The 20,143-nt window shown below is 29.7% G+C and overlaps 1 protein-coding gene across 2 annotated transcripts in view; it reads left to right on the top strand.

The window, feature by feature from the left end:
* The window catches only part of LOC119602608 (cytoplasmic polyadenylation element-binding protein), a 69,431-nt gene that overhangs the window by 20,305 nt on the left and 28,983 nt on the right, over nt 1–20,143 (top strand). The window lies entirely within an intron of this gene.

Genomic DNA, 20,143 nt, shown 5'->3' with positions numbered 1-20,143 from the left:
GGGTTAATTTCTTCATTATATATTTTTACTAAATTTCATTGAAATCGGTTGAAAACAAGATAATATTTCACTATAGTTTCAAGAAATTTTTCCAATATTGCATAACTGGCCTTCACAGTTTATGGATTTACTTTATTCGATATTACTAAAACTTTAGATGTATGTTTCCTATTAAGTGGAACTTTAAGATTTTATATAACAGTAAGGAATTAAATTTAATTTAAAACATTACAATTTTTTTCAAAATCATCGAAATTCAAATCGCAGGTATTGCTAATCTGTGAGAGATATCAACCTAATTTCTTTACAGTTTTATTCGCTTTATTGTCCATAAGTCACATGGAGATTTTTTCAAAATTTTAAAATTTACTTAACACAATTGTTTAAAGTATGAAACTGCCGTCAGAAGGGTTTTCCATTTATAACTATTCTTCAAATACGATTTACACTATCTAATGAAGACAGAAACTCACATTTAAGTTAATACGAATCGTCATTAATACGAATTTGAAATATTTCAATAAATATGGTAATTAAAAAATTACCATAGATAGCATTTTTAGACGTTTGTCATTATTTTTTGGGGTGCAAAAAGCTGAAAACTATAAAATAAATTCCAGTACAGCTCTCTGCATATCAAGATTTTTATTCTTGGAGTCGCACTTTTCCCTGAAACTTTTGGTACAGAATCAGATGAACATGGCGAAAGGATCCACCAAGTCATATTACAAATAGGAAGATGGTACAAGGGAAAATGTTCAAAAATAAATCTTGAAAATTTTTGTTGGTCTATTTGTAGTGAAACATCAATGAATAGAAAAACAACTGGAAAGTAATATGTTTATTGATTCAGATATCCTTATAGTCAATTTTACTTGTTTCAGTTGTTGTTGTTGATTTTGTCAATATTGTCCACATTATAAAATTTTACTTTAAATTTCTAACAAAATTTTGTTTTGTTACCACATCTGGATTTAGTCATTAACATTGAAAGGAGCCCTAAAAATCTTTTTTTGCTGGCCAGTGTTATTAAAAATAATATCTACTCTATTACAGAAAATAGCTGAAAAGTTTTACTTGTATTCGAATTTTAAACTAATATGATGGTAAAAATGTAAAAAAATCTGCTACTACTCCAGAAGCAATACTCATACAGCGTTCCAACAGTTAAATATAAAAACTTATTCGAAAACTCTGTTCAAAATCAACAAATCCATGCCTTTACTACAGCTCTTATTATACGTTTTTATATTCTATAAAACCCTCACACAAATTCCGTAATATATTATGGATTAGCCAACATAATAACTCCACCTAAGTATTTGACAATTTTTCTTTTAAATCCTAAAAATTTCATAATTAATATTTCTTTATTGTCCAATTGTCCTTCTATTGTTGTCATAACATTGAATGGTTTTTTCTCCTTTACTACGTTGCTTTTTTTTTTTTTTCTTCATCTATTCTCATCTTATTTCCTTAATCCATACTTGACTACTGAATAATTCTTTCAAGAAGTCATTGTTTACTTAACATTCATTTTTCTTACATTTAACCAGCAGTAGCACTCATGCACAGCAGTTTTAGTAGTAATAACAGGAGCAACATCATTATAAGTGGTGTGGAAACAATACAAATACAACAAACAAATACAACATAGACAATTTTCAGTCTGTGTTTTAGTATATTCCGACCATTCGAATCACCCACCTGCTTGATTCATATACTAATAGAAAAATAATATAAAAAAAGAACAAACTACAAAAAAAGCGTAGGGTGGTAAAGAAAAAAACCTAGTAGTACTTTTATACTATAGAATATATATATATACTACATATACATAGCATATATACTCGATCTTAATCAGATTACTTAACTTTATGCGCTTCGTGTGTCTACGGATGTCTGGAAGATATTATGTGTGGGAATAAATTCGATTAAACTAGTGGTAGTACAAGTAAGTACATATTAGTTGTAGCTATTGCTGATGCTGGAGCAGGAACAATATTGTTGCATTAACCAGCTAGCTACACACAATAGTAATATGTACAAAAACTCTTTCTATTATGGTACCCGACCAGAGTTTGAAAAACAGCAGGGAGTAAACAAACAATATGAGCATTGTCATCATCACTCTCATCCTCATCATCTTCACCATCATCATTATCATGTGTATAATTTAAGTAATAGAATTTTATGTACTTTATGCTCATATGTTGTGTGCGAATCTGTTTCTTTTGTTTCCTTTTCCGTTTAACAGTGTGTTAATGCATGTTTGTGAATGTATTTCATTTACGCTCGTACTCGTTTAAATAACAACAACAACAAATGAGTGCGTGTAAATTTTTTTTATTCTTCTGTTTTTGTTTCCTCTTGTCTTAAATGTAATAAATTGTGGAATAGAAGTGAACAAAAACCGGGCGAAAGAAAAAAAGTTGTGAGATTTAATTTTACTAATTAAATCCAACTTTGTCTTTGTTTGATACTTTGCTCATGTGATTAATTTTATTAAATTTAATAGAAATACACATGTGTGTTGTAGCATACAATGGACGGACGGACGACAGACGAGTGCATCATAAACATCATGTTAAACCCGTGTGGAGTAAGTTTCCCGATTTTATCCCTACTTTCGTAATTCATTTAACAGTCAACGGTTAATGGTGCTAATAAACTGTATGTCTGTGTAGTTTTTTCCAACATATTAGTCAACAAGTGGATTTACTAAACAATAGATTTAATAGCTTTATAGTATCTGGTGATAAACTATATTCTATGAGCAACATTTATGCTGTTGAAGACATTGTAGGTTATTTATTTTTATTAGTTTCTTAATACTTAGAATTTTCTATAGTTAAAATAAAAATATACGTTGATTTACTTTTCTTATACTTCAAATATTCAGAAGGATAATTCATATGTTGAGAATCAATATACATGGCTAGGGGAGGGGGGAATTAAATATTTGAATCATATACTTGTTCTCATTCTTCTTGAGACAGCCACATATAAGAATTGTTCAATTGCATTGGATTCAAACAATATTCAGTAAGCCTTCGTCCTTGGTCCAAAGAAATCGTTAATCAAATATCATTGAATTTTCTTTAAAAATGGACAGTCCAAAGGTTAATTTTATAGAAAATTAAAAAAAATCATAATCAACAAAACCCGATTATTAGATTAATCGACTTTAAAAGTGGAACGAATTTAGTCCACAAAAATAAAAATTTGTAGTTAAATCAAATAAATATTTGATACCGATGGATGCATCCAAGAAACATCTATATTTTGTATAAATTTCAACTTTAGAGCAATAATTCTCAAATCGTTAAGTCGTTATCAAATTATTGTTGCCCATTTTAGATGACTCAATATGTTCCTATTAATGTATTAAAAAAAAATGTTGAAGATTTGCAAAATTTGTTGACTGAATCTGGATCTATAAACTTATTACATTGATGTATCACGGCAAATAGACCCCCAAAGCATTACTTCTGACCATTTTCCTTTGTATCGTCTTCGTATTTGTAATATGACTTGGTGGATCCTTTCGCCATGTTTATCTGATTCTGTAGCAAAATTTTCAGGAAAGTGCGTTTCCAAAAAAAGAAATTTTATTGACATAATGCTTTTTAAATCTCGATTAAATCTATAAAGAAAAAATTAAAAAACTGCTCTCTGCATATTTTTAATTTTTTCTTTATAGATTTAATCTCGACAAATGCTCATTTTCTACTTCATTATGCTTTGTTTTAAATACTTTATACTTCATAAGTTCCCAATTTTTTGTGAACCTACAAGTTAGTTAGTTTGAAAGGAGGATGTATATACATCAAATCCGAAGAAATACACCTAGGCCTCTATCGGGCCTGTTGTGAGCTCCTTAACCAGTGCCTCAGGTGGGAATCGAACCCACCACCTCCGGTCTACCAGACTAGAACACTAACCACTAACCTACCGGAGGCCACTGTGAACCTACAAAGATTTCCTATTTTTTTTTAAGACTCCTAGGCTCGATCGTTCATGGACTAAACAATTACTATGTATATGTTTGCTAGAAGTGTATCCAATCCTCATTCTAATATATTGAACAAATATATTAGAAGCTTCACAATTATTATCTAAAAGTAATAACAAAAATTGAAAATTTCATAACTTGTTAACACATACATAACACATACATAAATAGTTACGGCACATTTACGAACTTTTTAAGCTCTTTTAAAGCTATAATTTACAAAATTTAAATGAAAAAAGTAATTTCTCATGTCAAAAAACATACTTAATTTAAAATGTAATTCCTCTATAAGAAAAAACACTTTAAACAAAAAAATATTGTTAATGTATTCTGACTTGCTTATCATTTCATTCTATGTATGAACTCTAATAATACCCAAACAAAGTCTATACATTTTCCATTACAATAGACATAATTTTTAAAAATAAATACCAACAGCCAAATATCAATTGATAAAAATGTTTTTAAGTCAGTTTTTTTTTAAGAACAAACAAATACTTAAAATAAATAAAATTTAATAATGTCATATGCTTAGTAGTAGAGGTTGAAGTGGGTGGAAGGAGAAAAGCCTAGAATCAGAAGCTTAAATATAAATACATACTTACTTGCATAGTATGAAAATTATATACATACATACATACAAATATTTCTTATACACAAACAAAATTACGTTGTAAGTGTGTACACATGTTCTATAAATAGTTTTATGAAGGGGGTTTAAAGCCATCACATTTGCTGTGTCATTGTACTGTCGTACTCATATAAAATATAAATAAAGAGTCAAAAATAGTAACAAACTATTATTTGATTCTATATCAAAAAAATGTGTCTACTTAACCCTTAAATGCACCAACATAAATGTGTGGGCGTTTTATTTTGGTAATAACAAAAATAGATTTTTTAAAACATCAGAGGTTTTAAAACCCCAATTATAATACTTCTTTAAAAATCCCTATGAATTTTAAAAAATTTTTTTTTAATTAAGCAAAATTCAATTGAAAAGTGAAATTTTTCAATTTCTTCCTGAATTCATTTCTGAAAAAGCATGTCCTTGCATGTCTGTACGAGTATATGATTTGTAAGCCTAACTTTATGCTACACATATTTGTAAAAGCAGGAGAACAATAGCGATATGGTTGGTTAAGTTAACTGGCTGCTAAAATATAGGTGGATTAAATGGTAGACTATTTTTGTTTTCATATTTATACATAGTTGTAGGTGTTGTCGTTACAAAGAACAACTGATTTTTTATATATGTATATAATACACGGAAGAAGAACATTACAACATAAGAACATACTTTCAAGCAGTTTTAGGGGTTGATTGGAAGGAGGAAGTCAATTTTGTTTGAATGTCTCAAGTAAACTTGAGATTTTTATTCGAAATTTGTTTCTGTCACTTACCTTTGGAAGTAGTTTTTGAACCTATTACTATTTATTAACGTAGCTTATATAAAAGTTCATAGCTATCACCCCTGACTGCAGGGTCTTGCCTAATAGTAGTTATATCAACTTATTTGACTGTTTATTCATACCCACACACATGTATTCATTTTACATACATACATACATACATACATACATACATACATACATACATACATACATACATACATACATACATACATACATACATACATACATACATACATACATACATACATACATACATACATACATACATACATACATACATACATACATACATACATACATACATACATACATACATACATACATACATACATACATACATACATACATACATACATATGTGTGCAAGTGTGTTTACAAAACGCATTTGTGTTACAATGTTTACACAAATATTTACGGATAATCTGTTGATTTCAAAGCTAAGGGATTATTATGCAATTTTTCTTCGTTTTGTGTTGCTGTTGCCTTCTGCTTTGTTTTCTGTTTTTTTTTTTGTGTTCAAACCATTTTTTTGATGATACTCATCGTCGTAGTAGTCGTTATTGTCGTCATCATCATCCTCGTCGTCGTTGTAATAAGAACAACAAACAAACAACAACAAAAAATTATAATAAAATACTAAATAGTGTTTTGTTGTTTATCCTTTTCTGTATAAACCAACAAAAACAACAAAAAATCAACATCATCAACAAAAGTACATTTAAAGTTGAAGAAAATTCCTTACATTTTCTTCTCTCTAAATGTCTTGGGCTTTTTTTTCAATACACATTATTATTAGAAAAAAGAGATTTATATTGATTTTTTCCTAAGGTTTGTAACAAAATCCTAAAAGGGTACAACTTTTGAAATAATCTAAATGTTAATCCATCTAAATAATTTTTTTTATGAAGTGCAAAGAAACTAAGGTTTGTTATTCCTCTAAATAATACCTTGTTTCGGAAAATATTGTGTTTCTATTAAAGTTCTTTAACAACATTTGAAATCAAACTTCTAAAGGCCCCAGATGTCCTGCATACGGACATCAATTCATACCCCAAAATTGATGTCCTTTTAAGCCCGTTATAAAAAGTTATTACATATTCGAAAGTGATTCTTACATATGTATGTATATGTCAGATAGCGTACAATATGACCCGATATTTACTGATTAATGTCTGTTTATTTATCTGCAATATTTGAGGGATGTTGAAACAGATCCATCATTTTCCAATTTATTGATAATGTTACCTAAAAATGTGAATCGAATTTGTTTGTAAACTTTTGTGTGCCTTTTATTTCTAACTTCCTTTACTTTATCTTCTTCTAATTCTGTTAACTATAATAAGTTAAACTAAAAGTTTCAGAAATAAGCCTAGACAAATTAGTAGAAACCATGAAACCATATGTCGTAAATGGAATGCTCTCCTAGAGTACAGTCAATTGTGGACCGATCCTTATAAAATTTGGTAGAGAGATTTTAACTCGTAAGAAACTTACTTGTGTCGAATTGCATCGCTATACCCTTGTTTTTAAGGCACTAATGAGCGTCAAAATCATTTTCTGAAGGGGACCTTATATGGCGGGAGGGGTCAGTTTTGGACCAATCCTCATAAAATTCGGTAGAGAGATTTTTGCTTATAGGAAACTTATTTATATAGAATTCCAGCGTTATATTTATATTTTTAAGCCAGTAATGAGCGTTAAAGTCATTTTCTGAAAAAGACCTTAAATGGGGGGTAGGGTCAATTATGAACCGATCCTTATAAAATTTTGTAGAGAGATTTTGGCTCATATAAAACTTATTTATGTCGAATTTCATTGCTATACTCTCATTATTAAAAAAGTTATGACTGTTAAAGCTGTTTTTCTGGAGGCCTCTTGTATTGGGTCTATGGGGAAACGTGGACCAATATTGCCCATACAAACCTTACCTATAAAAAATATTTGTGGAAATTTCCAACACTCCAACTTCCATGCTTTCAACAGACAGACGGACAGACATGGCTAGATCGTCTTACTTAGAATTTAATAGGGCCCATAATATAAATATATACTTTTGTGGTTCAATGATCAATATTTCGATGTGTTACAAACGGAATGACAAAATCAATATACCCTCATCTTTTTTTGATGGTGGGTATAAAAATGAGCTAACTGGGGAATTTTAGATAGCTAAATGAAAGTTGGCACAGAGCTTCATCTTGGGGTCTCAAGTACCAAGCACCATTATCCCATGTGCACTATGTGAGATATTGGGTGTCAAAGTTGAAGCCGTAAATTTATTCCAATGAAATTAAGTGGAAATATGTATATCTCTGACTTTGTAAATTATGTCGGATAGACGGACATTTTACAATGAACCAGAAGTGACCCAGTGGTAAGGAGTGCAATAAAAACATATTATGTATATTTAGCTAAAATTTGACAGACAAATTTTAATATAATCTGTATTGGCGTTAAAAACATTCAGATTTGAAAATACTATCGCAATAATAAAAAGACTGCACTATAGGTCGAACACAACTAATGATATGCCAAAATAGACTCCAACTAAAATATCGGAAATTTATTGTTCTATAATATCATCAGAACAAGTACGGTGTTTAATAAGCGAAATATTCGTAAAAAAAAAAGAATTTTATGACCTTTTACCGGCTATATCTCGTACACGATATTTATGGTCTTAACACCTTATTAATAGGGTTAAGGAGCAATTTTCATTTAGCTATCTAAAATTCTGTAGCAAACCATGAATTTTCCTAGACTATATATAAACGTATGAGAGATATTTAACTATTAAATAATACTCATACGCATTGTAATATTGAAATTTTATATACAATTTTAAAGCAAATATGACTGAGAATTAAAATTATTTTAAAATATGTCTTATATTAAAAAAATAAAAATTATATGAATAGATATAGATAAGATTTTTCCAAAATTTATGTAAAATTTTCTAGACATGTTTTACTAACGGGTATATTAGATTCGATACAGCCAAATACATAATTTTTACATATTTTATCTGTGTTTCTTTATCTTTTTTTCTTGATTTTGATGCTCCTGCTGATGTTTTTTAAAAAAAAATATAGAAACGATTTTGTTGGTATAATTTTTTTCTATTTAGGATTTCGTTGTTATTGTTGTTGCTGCTGTAAACTGTTTCTGTTGATGTTGCTGCTGTTGTGACAATTGTAAATAAATTTACTATTTGTTATACTTATGTGAATGATGTTGTTGTCACAAGCAAACACAAACACACTGATACTATATGTATACATTTACTGGTATATGTAGATTATATTTAGTTTTTCGTCGTCGTCGTCGTTGTTGTTGTTCATGATGTAATAGAAATGTATTTGAAATTTTCTTTTCAGTTGCGTAAGCGTTTTCAATACATTTTATTATATCTGGCAGTTGACAACAATAAACTCAAAGAAATGAGCAACATAAACCAGCAGCGACTAAAACAACATCAATGAATGGCACAAAAAAAAAACGAAACAAAAGACAAAAAGACTTAAATGGACAGACAGACATACAAATAGTCATATATACTTATAATCAGATGTATTAAATATATACATAAACTTAAAGACAAGATTTTGTTTATGTGATTGTATGTGTGATTATTTGCATATTTTTTTCGTAGAGGTCGCGTACGAAATGGCATTCAAGATATAATTCATTCAATATTCAAATAAAAAACTTTAAACAACAATTCCCATACTCACGCATGCACTTACATATATACATACATAAATATATATATTGCTATGTACATCTATGTGTATCTTGTACATTAAATTTATTTCTTTTACAACATTTACCATTAAGGAATGTTTCCTAGTTAACGTGATTATATGTTTATTATCTATAGAAGTTTCGTGCAGTTTTTTAGAATATTTATAATTAAAACACGTGTCTATATACTTAAAATGAGACAATCTTACAGTTTATTTGTTGACATGACCTGGAAAGGAAATTTAAAGTCTTTAAGTGGAATACGAAAATGGTTCTTGTTAATATCTTTTGATTAAATTGTGCTCTTGGTTTCTTTTATAAACTAGTCTATAGTCTGATCTATTGAATAGTAAATGGATTCATATATTTACTAATCTCTGGTTAGGTGTATTGACTAGACTATAGAATAGTCTACCAACTTATCCTTTAAATAGTATAGTTACTTTATGTAATATAAATAAGATTACAGTGTCATACAATAATCTCTTTATTATCATTTAACCCGTTACTAAAATTTTACCTTCACTTTATCTGCACAACGATTATTAAACTCCTCAAAATTGTCAAGCACATAAATGGATACTACTTATGCTGTTACCAATATAATTGCTTATCAATTGTTGTCATCTGCATGTTAACATTAAGTAACCATGTCTGGACCATAGAATACCTTCCTTTGTTGTAAAGCAATATAGAATGCGACTAAAAACAGCAGTAGTTGTTGCAGCAACATCAATAGAAAAAATACAAACAACAACAAAGACATTGCAGTGCCATCATCGCCAATAACTACTACAAAGCATACACAACACACACACTCTCTAAATGCCGCACATAAAAGGCCAACTTTATAATAAACTGACTGAGTAACAACAACAACAACTGTAGCTGTGTACAAAATGTTCAAACATATGTAGTTACACTACTATTATTATCGTAGAAGTTGTTGTTTACAAGTGTGTAGGGAGGGAGTGAATAGCATCAATTGTTACTTACTGCTTGTTGCAGCTTTTTAAACTGATACTGATTTTGTATAAAACTACAAAAAAGTGGAAAATTGTAGGAAAAAAAAACGCCACTATAAGAAAGAGTAAATTTTGTATTCCTTATTTACATCGAGGCAGGAAGTTAATACGTTTGAGCGTTTGAGTGTCCTTTTTTAACACATACAAAGTATTTGTTTAAGGAACATTATTGGATATTAAAACTTTGTATCCTATACACGTAAATGTAATTGTTAAATAAATTATTACTTGTTTTAATTATTTTAATTTAAACTATCTAATTAAGAATTCTGTTGCTCAACTTTACTTTATTTATAGGCCTAAAAATTGCAAAAATGGAAAGAAAATAATATTAATTAAAAGTTATATTGGGCTGCGCCGAAACTTATATATACATATATAGTAGGTTTTACGAAAAAATAATTAAGAATTTTATTTAAATTTTTTTAAAATTTAGATTTCTTAAATATTGACTACCGTTAAACTTTGGCAATAACATAACAAAAACAGCAATATATTGCATACTAAGCCGTATGTTGTTGTTATACCCACCATCAAAAAAGATGGCAGATATATTGATTTTGTCATTCCGTTTGTAACACCCACAAAAATTTATATATTCTGGGTCCTTATTAAATTCTAAGACGCAACAAATAAGTGTTATACGAACCGAAATCTATCTACCAAATTTTCCGACAATCGGTCTATAATTGACACTGTTCATGGTTTAAAAGTTTGACAAAAACATTTTGTTTTTAAAAATTAATATTTTGTTAATCCGAAAGGGATGTGTCCGTAATTGACACAAAGTCTTATCCTAAATATCAACCTATTGTTTATAGAGGAGCATTCCATTTACGGCATAGCCGAATATAAAACTCTTACTTGTTTTAATTTTGATTGGTTTTAATAAGCAAACTCCTTGAAAGCATGTTGTTCTAAATTCTTTAATTGAGAAAATCATGAAAATCTAAGATATTTTGCATCAAAAATCGGCACCAAAAGGAATAAATACTTTTAATATAGCCCAGGAAAATAAGAGTTTTGCTACGGAATTTTAGACTGGTAAATGAAAATATCCACATAGCTTTTCTTTACCATTACATATTAATAATACCATAAATATCTTTAGATATTGGATTATATACTGATTACGCGTTCTAATGCTATTATAATTTCTTTAGAGAATTAAATTTCTTTCTAATCTTAACTAAAAATACATAATTAATTGATAATACACCTCTTATCACATTATCACTCTGTAGACCATAGTGCAATATCCGTTTATCCGAAATCACAGGTTATAGTTATGATTGTAATATGAGAAGTGACAACTTTCATTTAGATATCTAAATTTCCCCACTTTGCTCATTTTTTCCTGATCTAATATACAGCAACTTGTTAAACTCAATACAATTTATCTTAAACAAGTGTCTTCTTCTAATTATTAATCATTTAAAATTTGAATATACATACATATATAGTATTAATGCTTTTAGTTACTTACTTATTTAATTATAGTCAATCATCAATTGATTCACTTAAGTAAAAATACAAATATTACAATAATTGTAATTGTATGAGTGAAGTATAACTATATACATATATACACACATATACTACATAATTTCATTAAATTGTTTATTATTTATTTGTTTTTGTATTCATTTTCTGGTTAAATGACTGTATTAATAACAAGCAATAATAAAATAATTGCTTGTGCAGTTTTGGGCCATTCGAAATTGTCAGTTTTAATCATTTTACAATTATAAACAATTGTGAAATAAATTAAATTGAATTGCAAAGATGATACAAATCCCAAAGTACGTCCCACCAAACGAAAGGATTTAATTCTCGGTTTATTGTCTGTTTTTTTTTTGCGAATATGTTTATGCCATTAAAAAGCAAACAAAATGATAAAAATAATAATGGAAAAAATCCAACGCGTATGCGAGCCAAAAACAACTACCCACAACTATTAAATACACCCATTTAATAGTATTTTTCCTCTTTTTTGTTTTTTTATTTTATTCAGTTTTTAGTTTGAATTTTATTTCATTTTATTTCGTTTATTCATTTGTAATTTAAACTGTGCCTACACTCAACATTCTGCAGAAAATAAAGAATTCAAAGTTGAAGTGCAATTTAACTAACAGTGGGGTCAAATGTCGTCGAATAAATGGTTATGGTTGCCAAAAATTAAATTAATGACTTATTTGTGGTTTACATATATTAGGTTTAAAATAAATACATTTAATGAAATATTATGAATTATGAGTTGAAAACATAATTGTCAAACTCGCTTGAACGTTTAAATGTACTATCTATAAATTAAACAAACAATTATTTAACGCATTAACGCTATTTTAATATGAAATTTCCATGTCCCTTTCATGGAACATATTAATTACCAATTTGCCTTTCCTCTACAGTAGCTTCAAGGGTTTTACTGTGAAATTTCTAATTTTGTATTATATACTTACTTATAACCTTGGTAGCTCCACTGTGCCTGCAAAAAAACGTGTTATATAAGTGTGGGTGCAGCAAAAAGCAGGGAACACAGATTTCACATACAAGCATATAGAAAAGAAAAACGCAACATGCCCAGGCATATAAAACTTCAGCAACAGTCTGAACAGTTTGTAAAACGAACACACTCTCACATGAATTCATGCAAACTAAAACATACAAAGTTGGAATCGTACAGCTTGCTGCTACCCATACTTTGGATTTAACTTCACATGTTTACAACAGCAGCAACAACTATACTACTCTCTCATGGGATGTGAAACAACAGGCAGTAGACATTTGTGTTTCAACGGCAACATTTCCGAGTTTTGTTCGTTTTCATTTTTTCCCTCACAGTTAACATGAATTTCCGTTAAATGAGTGAGTAAGTAGACGGACGGGCGGACAGACAGACAGACAAACCGACAGACAGACAGATACACTTTACAATAAACGCTGAATAAATGTAGAAGATAAAATATAAAAAACAACAAGCAACTCATCTAGGAAAGCAATACGTTCAGACCTATTACAATATCTTTAATGGCATAAGGAAGAGAAGTATGTGTGTGTATGTAAAAATGATGGAAAATAATGAAATCTACATACAACATGCTCGCCCTGCTCCTCGTTTTCATAACAAACGTCATTCAATGAATGAATGAATGCAGTTTTTAAACAAATACTAACAAAACAACAGCGTTAACAAAACCAGCCTACACATTTCTATATTTCCAACGTTTATTTATTCCTTGTCTACGTAAGTTACAAACTAGTATTCTCTAGCACCGGCATGTCGATAATGCAGCCGTAGTTGTGACTGCTACTCCTCTTCTACATCATCGTCGTCATTTACTGCAAAACTGATAACAAACTCGTAAGCGTGTAGATGTAATTTTTAGGCTTAAGAACAACTTTTCCATGCCTTTTAAATATTTCGCAGTTTCTTTTTTTCAATTTTATTTCTATTTTTCAGGAAAAAAAAAAAAAAAAGAAAACATGTAGCACCCACACGCATACATCCTTAAGGGCATCTTTCGTTCTTTCTAGTATATAAACATTGTATGCAAATGTTGCATACTGCATGCCAATCTCTACACATTGTTCATCACTACTTCTTACCCATCTCTATCAATAGCTTGTAGGCAGCGAAAGGATCTTGTAATAGGAATGCGAAAAAATTACTTACAAAGTTTTCTAAAGAATACAAAAAGTGCTACTATTTTGGACTTAATTTTTTTGTAAAAATGTATTTATAGTTTAGAACACTATAGTGAGAAGTTGTAAACGAAAAATTGGCTATAGTCTAGGCTATAGTCTAGTCTATAGTCTAGTCTATAGTCTAGTCTATAGTCTAGTCTATAGTCTAGTCTATAGTCTAGTCTATAGTCTAGTCTATAGTCTAGTCTATAGTCTAGTCTATAGTCTAGTCTATAGTCTAGTCTATAGTCTAGTCTATAGTCTAGTCTATAGTCTAGTCTATAGTCTAGTCTATAGTCTAGTCTATAGTCTAGTCTATAGTCTAGTCTATAGTCTAGTCTATAGTCTAGTCTATAGTCTAGTCTATAGTCTAGTCTAGTAGTCTATAGTCTAGTCTATAGTCCTAGTCTATAGTCTAGTCTATAGTCTAGTCTATAGTCTAGTCTATAGTCTAGTCTATAGTCTAGTCTATAGTCTAGTCTATAGTCTAGTCTATAGTCTAGTCTATAGTCTAGTCTATAGTCTAGTCTATAGTCTAGTCTATAGTCTAGTCTATAGTCTAGTCTATGTCTAGTCTATAGTCTAGTCTATAGTCTAGTCTATAGTCTAGTCTATAGTCTAGTCTATAGTCTAGTCTATAGTCTAGTCTATAGTCTAGTCTATAGTCTAGTCTATAGTCTAGTCTATAGTCTAGTCTATAGTCTAGTCTATAGTCTAGTAGTCTATAGTCTAGTCTATTAGTCTAGTCTATAGTCTAGTCTATAGTCTAGTCTATAGTCTAGTCTATAGTCTAGTCTATAGTCTAGTCTATAGTCTAGTCTATAGTCTAGTCTATAGTCATAGTCTATAGTCTAGTCTATAGTCTAGTCTATAGTCTAGTCTATAGTCTAGTCTATAGTCTAGTCTAGAGTCTAGTCTATAGTCTAGTCTATAGTCTAGTCTATAGTCTAGTCTATAGTCTAGTCTATAGTCTAGTCTATAGTCTAGTCTATAGTCTAGTCTATAGTCTAGTCTATAGTCTAGTCTATAGTCTAGTCTATAGTCTAGTCTATAGTCTAGTCTATAGTCTAGTCTATAGTCTAGTCTATAGTCTAGTCAATAGTCTAGTCTATAGTCTAGTCTATAGTCTAGTCTATAGTCTAGTCTATAGTCTAGTCTATAGTCTAGTCTATAGTCTAGTCCTATAGTCTAGTCTATAGTCTAGTCTATAGTCTAGTCTATAGTCTAGTCTATAGTCTAGTCTATAGTCTAGTCTATAGTCTAGTCTATAGTACTAGTCTATAGTCTAGTCTATATGTCTAGTCTATAGTCCTAGTCTATAGTACTAGTCTATAGTCTAAGTCTATAAGTCTAGTCTATAGGTCCTAGTCTATAGTCTAGTCTAATAGTCCTAGTCTATAGTCTAGTCGATAGTCTAGTATATAGATCTAGTATATAGTCAGTCTATAGTCTAGTCCTATAGTCTAATCCTATAAGTCTAGTCCTATAGTCTAGTCTCTATGTCTAGTCGTATAGTCCAGTCTATGGAGTCTAGTCTATGTCTTAGTCTATAGTCTAGTCTATAGTCCTAGTCTATAGTCTAGTCCTATAAGTCTAGTCTATAGTCCTAGTCTAAATAGTCTAGTCCTATAGTCCTAGTCTATAGTCTAGTAAATATAGTCCTAGTCTATAGTCTAGTCCTATAGTCTAGTCTATAGTCTAGTACCTAAAATAGTCCTAGTCTAATAGTCCTAGTCTATAGTCTAGTCGTAGAGTCTAGTCTAATAGTCTAGTCTATAGTCCTAGTCTATAGTCTAGCTCTATAGTCTAGTCTATAGTCTAGTCTATAGTCTAGTCTATAGTCTAGTCCTATAAGTCTAGTCTATAGTCTAGTCCTATAGTCTAGTCTGAGAGTCTAGTCTATAGTCTAGTCTATAGTCTAGTCTATAGTCTAGTCTATAGTCTAGTCTATCGTCTAGTCATAGTCTAGTCTATAGTCTATATAGTCTAGTCTATAGTCTAGTCTATAGTCTAGTCTATAGTCTAGTCTATAGTATAGTCTATAGTCTAGTCTATAGTCTAGTCTATAGTCTAGTCTATAGTCTAGTCTATAGTCTAGTCTATAGTCTAGTCTATAGTCTAGTCTATAGTCTAGTCTATAGTCTAGTCTATAGTCTAGTCTATAGTCTAGTCTATAGTCTAGTCTATAGTCTAGTCTATAGTCTAGTCTATAGTCTAGTCTATAGTCTAGTCTATAGTCTAGTCTATAGTCTAGTCTATAGTCTAGTCTATAGTCTAGTCTATAGTCTAGTCTATAGTCTAGTCTATAGTCTAGTCTATAGTCTAGTTCTATAGTCTAGTCTATAGTCTAGTCTATAGTCTAGTCTATAGTCTAGTCTATAGTCTAGTCTATAGTCTAGTCTATAGTCTAGTCTATAGTCTAGTCTATAGTCTAGTCTATAGTCTAGTCTATAGTCTAGTCTATAGTCTAGTCTATAGTCTAGTCTATAGTCTAGTCTATAGTCTAGTCTATAGTTTAGTCTATAGTTAGTCTATAGTCTAGACTATAGTCTAGTCTATAGTCTAGTCTATAGTCTAGTCTATAGTCTAGTCTATAGTCTAGTCTATAGTCTAGTCTATAGTCTAGTCTATAGTCTAGTCTATAGTCTAGTCTATAGTCTAGTATATAGTCTAGTCTATAGTCTAGTCTATAGTCTAGTCTATAGTCTAGTCTATAGTCTAGTCTATAGTCTAGTCTATAGTCTAGTAATATAGTCAGTATATAGTCTAGTCTATAGTCTAGTTATAGTCTAGTCTATAGTCTAGTCTATAGTCTAGTCTATAGTCTAGTCTATAGTCTAGTCTATATCGTCTAGTCTATAGTCTAGTCTTAGTCTAGTCTATAGTCTAGTCTATAGTCTAGGCATAGTCTAGTCTAATAGTCTAGTCTATAGTCTAGTCTATAGTCTAGTCTATCGTCTAGTCTATAGTCTAGTCTATAGTCTAGTCTATAGTCTAGTCTATAGTCTAGTCTATAGTCTAGTCTATAGTCTAGTCTATAGTCTAGTCTATAGTCTAGTCTATCTAGTCTATAGTCTAGTCTATAGTCTAGTCTATGTCTAGTCTATAGTCTAGTCTATAGTCTAGTCTATAGTCTAGTCTATAGTCTAGTCTATAGTCTAGTCTATAGTCTAGTCTATAGTCTAGTCTATAGTCTTAGTCTAGATCTAGTCTATAGTCTAGTCTATAGTCTAGTCTATAGTCTAGTCTATAGTCTAGTCTATAGTCTAGTCTATAGTCTAGTCTATAGTCTAGTCTATAGTGTAGTCTATAGTGTAGTCTATAGTCTAGTCTATAGTCTAGTCTATAGTCTAGTCCACAGTCTAATCCATAATCTAGTCCACAGCCTATTCTATAGTCTAGTTCATAGTGTAGTCCATAGTTGAATATCTTGAAAATTTAGCTCAAGATGGACAGATATATAATAAAAAATACTGGTTTAAAAAATCCGATAAATCTTGATCCATACCGCAATTACTAATACACAAAGTAGAGATCACTACTTTTCAAGTTTGAATTGTACCGGAAATAAAGTGCAATTATACCAACTTATAAATTTCTGCCTAAACAAGAGCATCAAAAAGTAAAAGGAAAAAAGGCACACACATAGCAGCTATTTCTATATATCCTACGAAGAGTGCGGTATTACGACTAGAATTACAGAATGCAACAACAATAGTATCAACAATAACAACTCACAAAAATAAACAGTATATTAAATGATAACGGACGGAAACTGCGAATTGTAAGAGTATTGTATAAATGTAAAATGTGTGTTCATTATGCGCCGGCAAACAACAAAAAGAAAAACTTCAAGAAAAACTGAAAATAATACATTTTATAATGGAAACAAACCAATTTTTATTTCGTGTGTTTTTTATTATAGTTTCGTTTTGTATATTTTTTTCGTTTAACAAAAAATAGCCTTCAATTTTGCTGTCTACCCAAAAAAAAACATTGATGTTCATTTTGTGCCTCAGCACTCTAAAATCGCCATGGTTGTAGGTTATTTTTTTTCAACATAAGGACTTGAATGAAGAATGATTGAATAAGACTGGAGGTTACTTTTAATTTAAATATAAAAAACTAAATATAAGATTTTCGCATGTTTTAGCATAACAAAATATAAAAAATAATAATCTAGGAAATAATAGGAAAAGATTTATTTAAGGTAGATTATGACTTACAAAAATATTTTTTAATTTAATTAAAATTATTAAAAATATTTTTTATGTGTCAATTTTGATTATTATAATAAGTATTACTGTATGTCCATGTAAACCCGCACGCTACAGATCGCAATTTTTAAGATAATTTGATTAAATTAAACGCACACTCTTCTCTAGACCCAAAGATGAAGCCTTTTGAAATCGGTCAAAATTGTGAGATAAAGAGTTTTTAATTTAGCGTCTTTCTTCAGTAGTGCTATTAAGTATTGATTTTTGGGTGATTGCACCCTTCTAGGAAATCTAACAATCAATTAAAAAACAAGTAGGAAAGTATCGGGAATGGCCAATTTTAAAAATTATGTATTTCAAAAAGGGGTTTTATATGGGAGTTAGGGTCAAAAATATGGGCCGATCCTCAACAAATTGGAAGGAGATATGTACATATTTTTATATGAAGGTTAGTTATGCTGAATTTTTGTACACTAGTGTTATTTAATACGTTTCAAATCTATTTTTGTATAAATAAATTTAATAATTTTTCATTCATAAATTTATTTAAAATGGTTACTGAATTCGCGATTAATTAACACACTAGATTTAATAACACAATTAATCACTAAACAAGCAAACGCGTGAACAATTTCAAAATAACTAAAAAAAGACAAAGTATAATGCAAGTATGTACATTAGGGTTTCCCTAAAATTTAGTTGATTCTAAGACAACATTTTTCAAAATTTTTGTCCTGACGTCAAAGGTTAAAAAGATAAATTTCATATAAAATTGTTTTAAATGCATATTTATTTATTTGGAAAAATAAGTCAAAAGTACAAGAATGACATAATTCACTGTCCACAAATGTACATAAATAAATAAATAGGGCGAAAAAGTGATAATTCTTTGTAATTTTTGTTATTATTAGTATTATTTTGAGTTATTGGAGCAAATAAGTATTAGTTGTTGTTTTTAGTAAAGTAGTACAAGTAAAACAAAAACAATAAGACAAGTTATTAGATATTTTTTATTCAATGAAACTAAAATATGTATATAGTGTAAAATTATTTTTCAAAAGTGGTACTTAAGGAAAAGTGGAATATATATATATATTTAGTACTAGCTATACCCAGTGTGATTTGCTACTCTAAATGCAATACATATAAATAAAAAATCCCACTTATCGATTTTGAAGATTCTAACTACAATAGTTTTCCAGATATACAATTTGTTACATATGGGAGATGACACGAAAATTATTGCAAGTTCGCTAATTTTTCCGAAAGTTAATTAAGATTTTAATGTAATCTATGAAATTTTTGAATAATCTAATAGTTTCCCAGATATACGAAATTTTGTATTTAATTCATGTGGGAGGTGCCAAATCCCCATTGAAAGTCCGCCCGTTATTCTCAAAATGTTCACATTAAAGTTCGCCCTTTTTTCTGCAAAATGTTCAGATGTATATTAAAGTTCTTTGTGCAAAATTTGAAGAATTTAGTTCTATTAGTTTCCCAGATAAACGAAATTTTGCATTTAATTCATATGGGAGGTGCCTCTCCCCTCATTGGTAGTCCGCCATTTTTTGCCTAAAATGTTAACATGGATGTTAAAGTTCTTCGTGCAAAATTTCAAGATTCTAACTGTAATAGTTTCTAAAATAAACAAATTTTTGTATTTAATTAATATGAGGGGTGCCACGCCCCTTGCGCTAGTCTGCCTACTTTTTGTCTTAAATAATCATATTGACACTAAAGTGGCTCCGACAAAATTTGATTACTCTAACTGTTATATTATCTCAAATATACTATAGGGCGTGGCTCCTCGCCCACTTGAAATTTCAAGAAAATAGATTCAGCCGTTTAGTAGTCTATAAACTTCAAATATACAAACATACAAATACACATTCATTTTTATATACGGAAGATATGATGATATGATATGATACATTTTTAATGTATGTAACTTGAGAGCTTTGTTTGACGGCCCCGGGATAAATTTTACGAAGATTCCGATCGAAAGTGGAATTAGTGCATAGTGTTTTTAATTTCAATCAT

The sequence above is a fragment of the Lucilia sericata genome, unplaced genomic scaffold (assembly GCF_015586225.1).
Source record: "Lucilia sericata isolate MDLA Ls3-8-SP2 unplaced genomic scaffold, ASM1558622v1 Contig000007F_arrow, whole genome shotgun sequence".
Classification (NCBI taxonomy): Eukaryota; Metazoa; Arthropoda; class Insecta; order Diptera; family Calliphoridae; genus Lucilia; species Lucilia sericata.
Note: the sequence above shows the minus strand (reverse complement) of the source record. Positions and strands in the feature narration are given on the sequence as shown.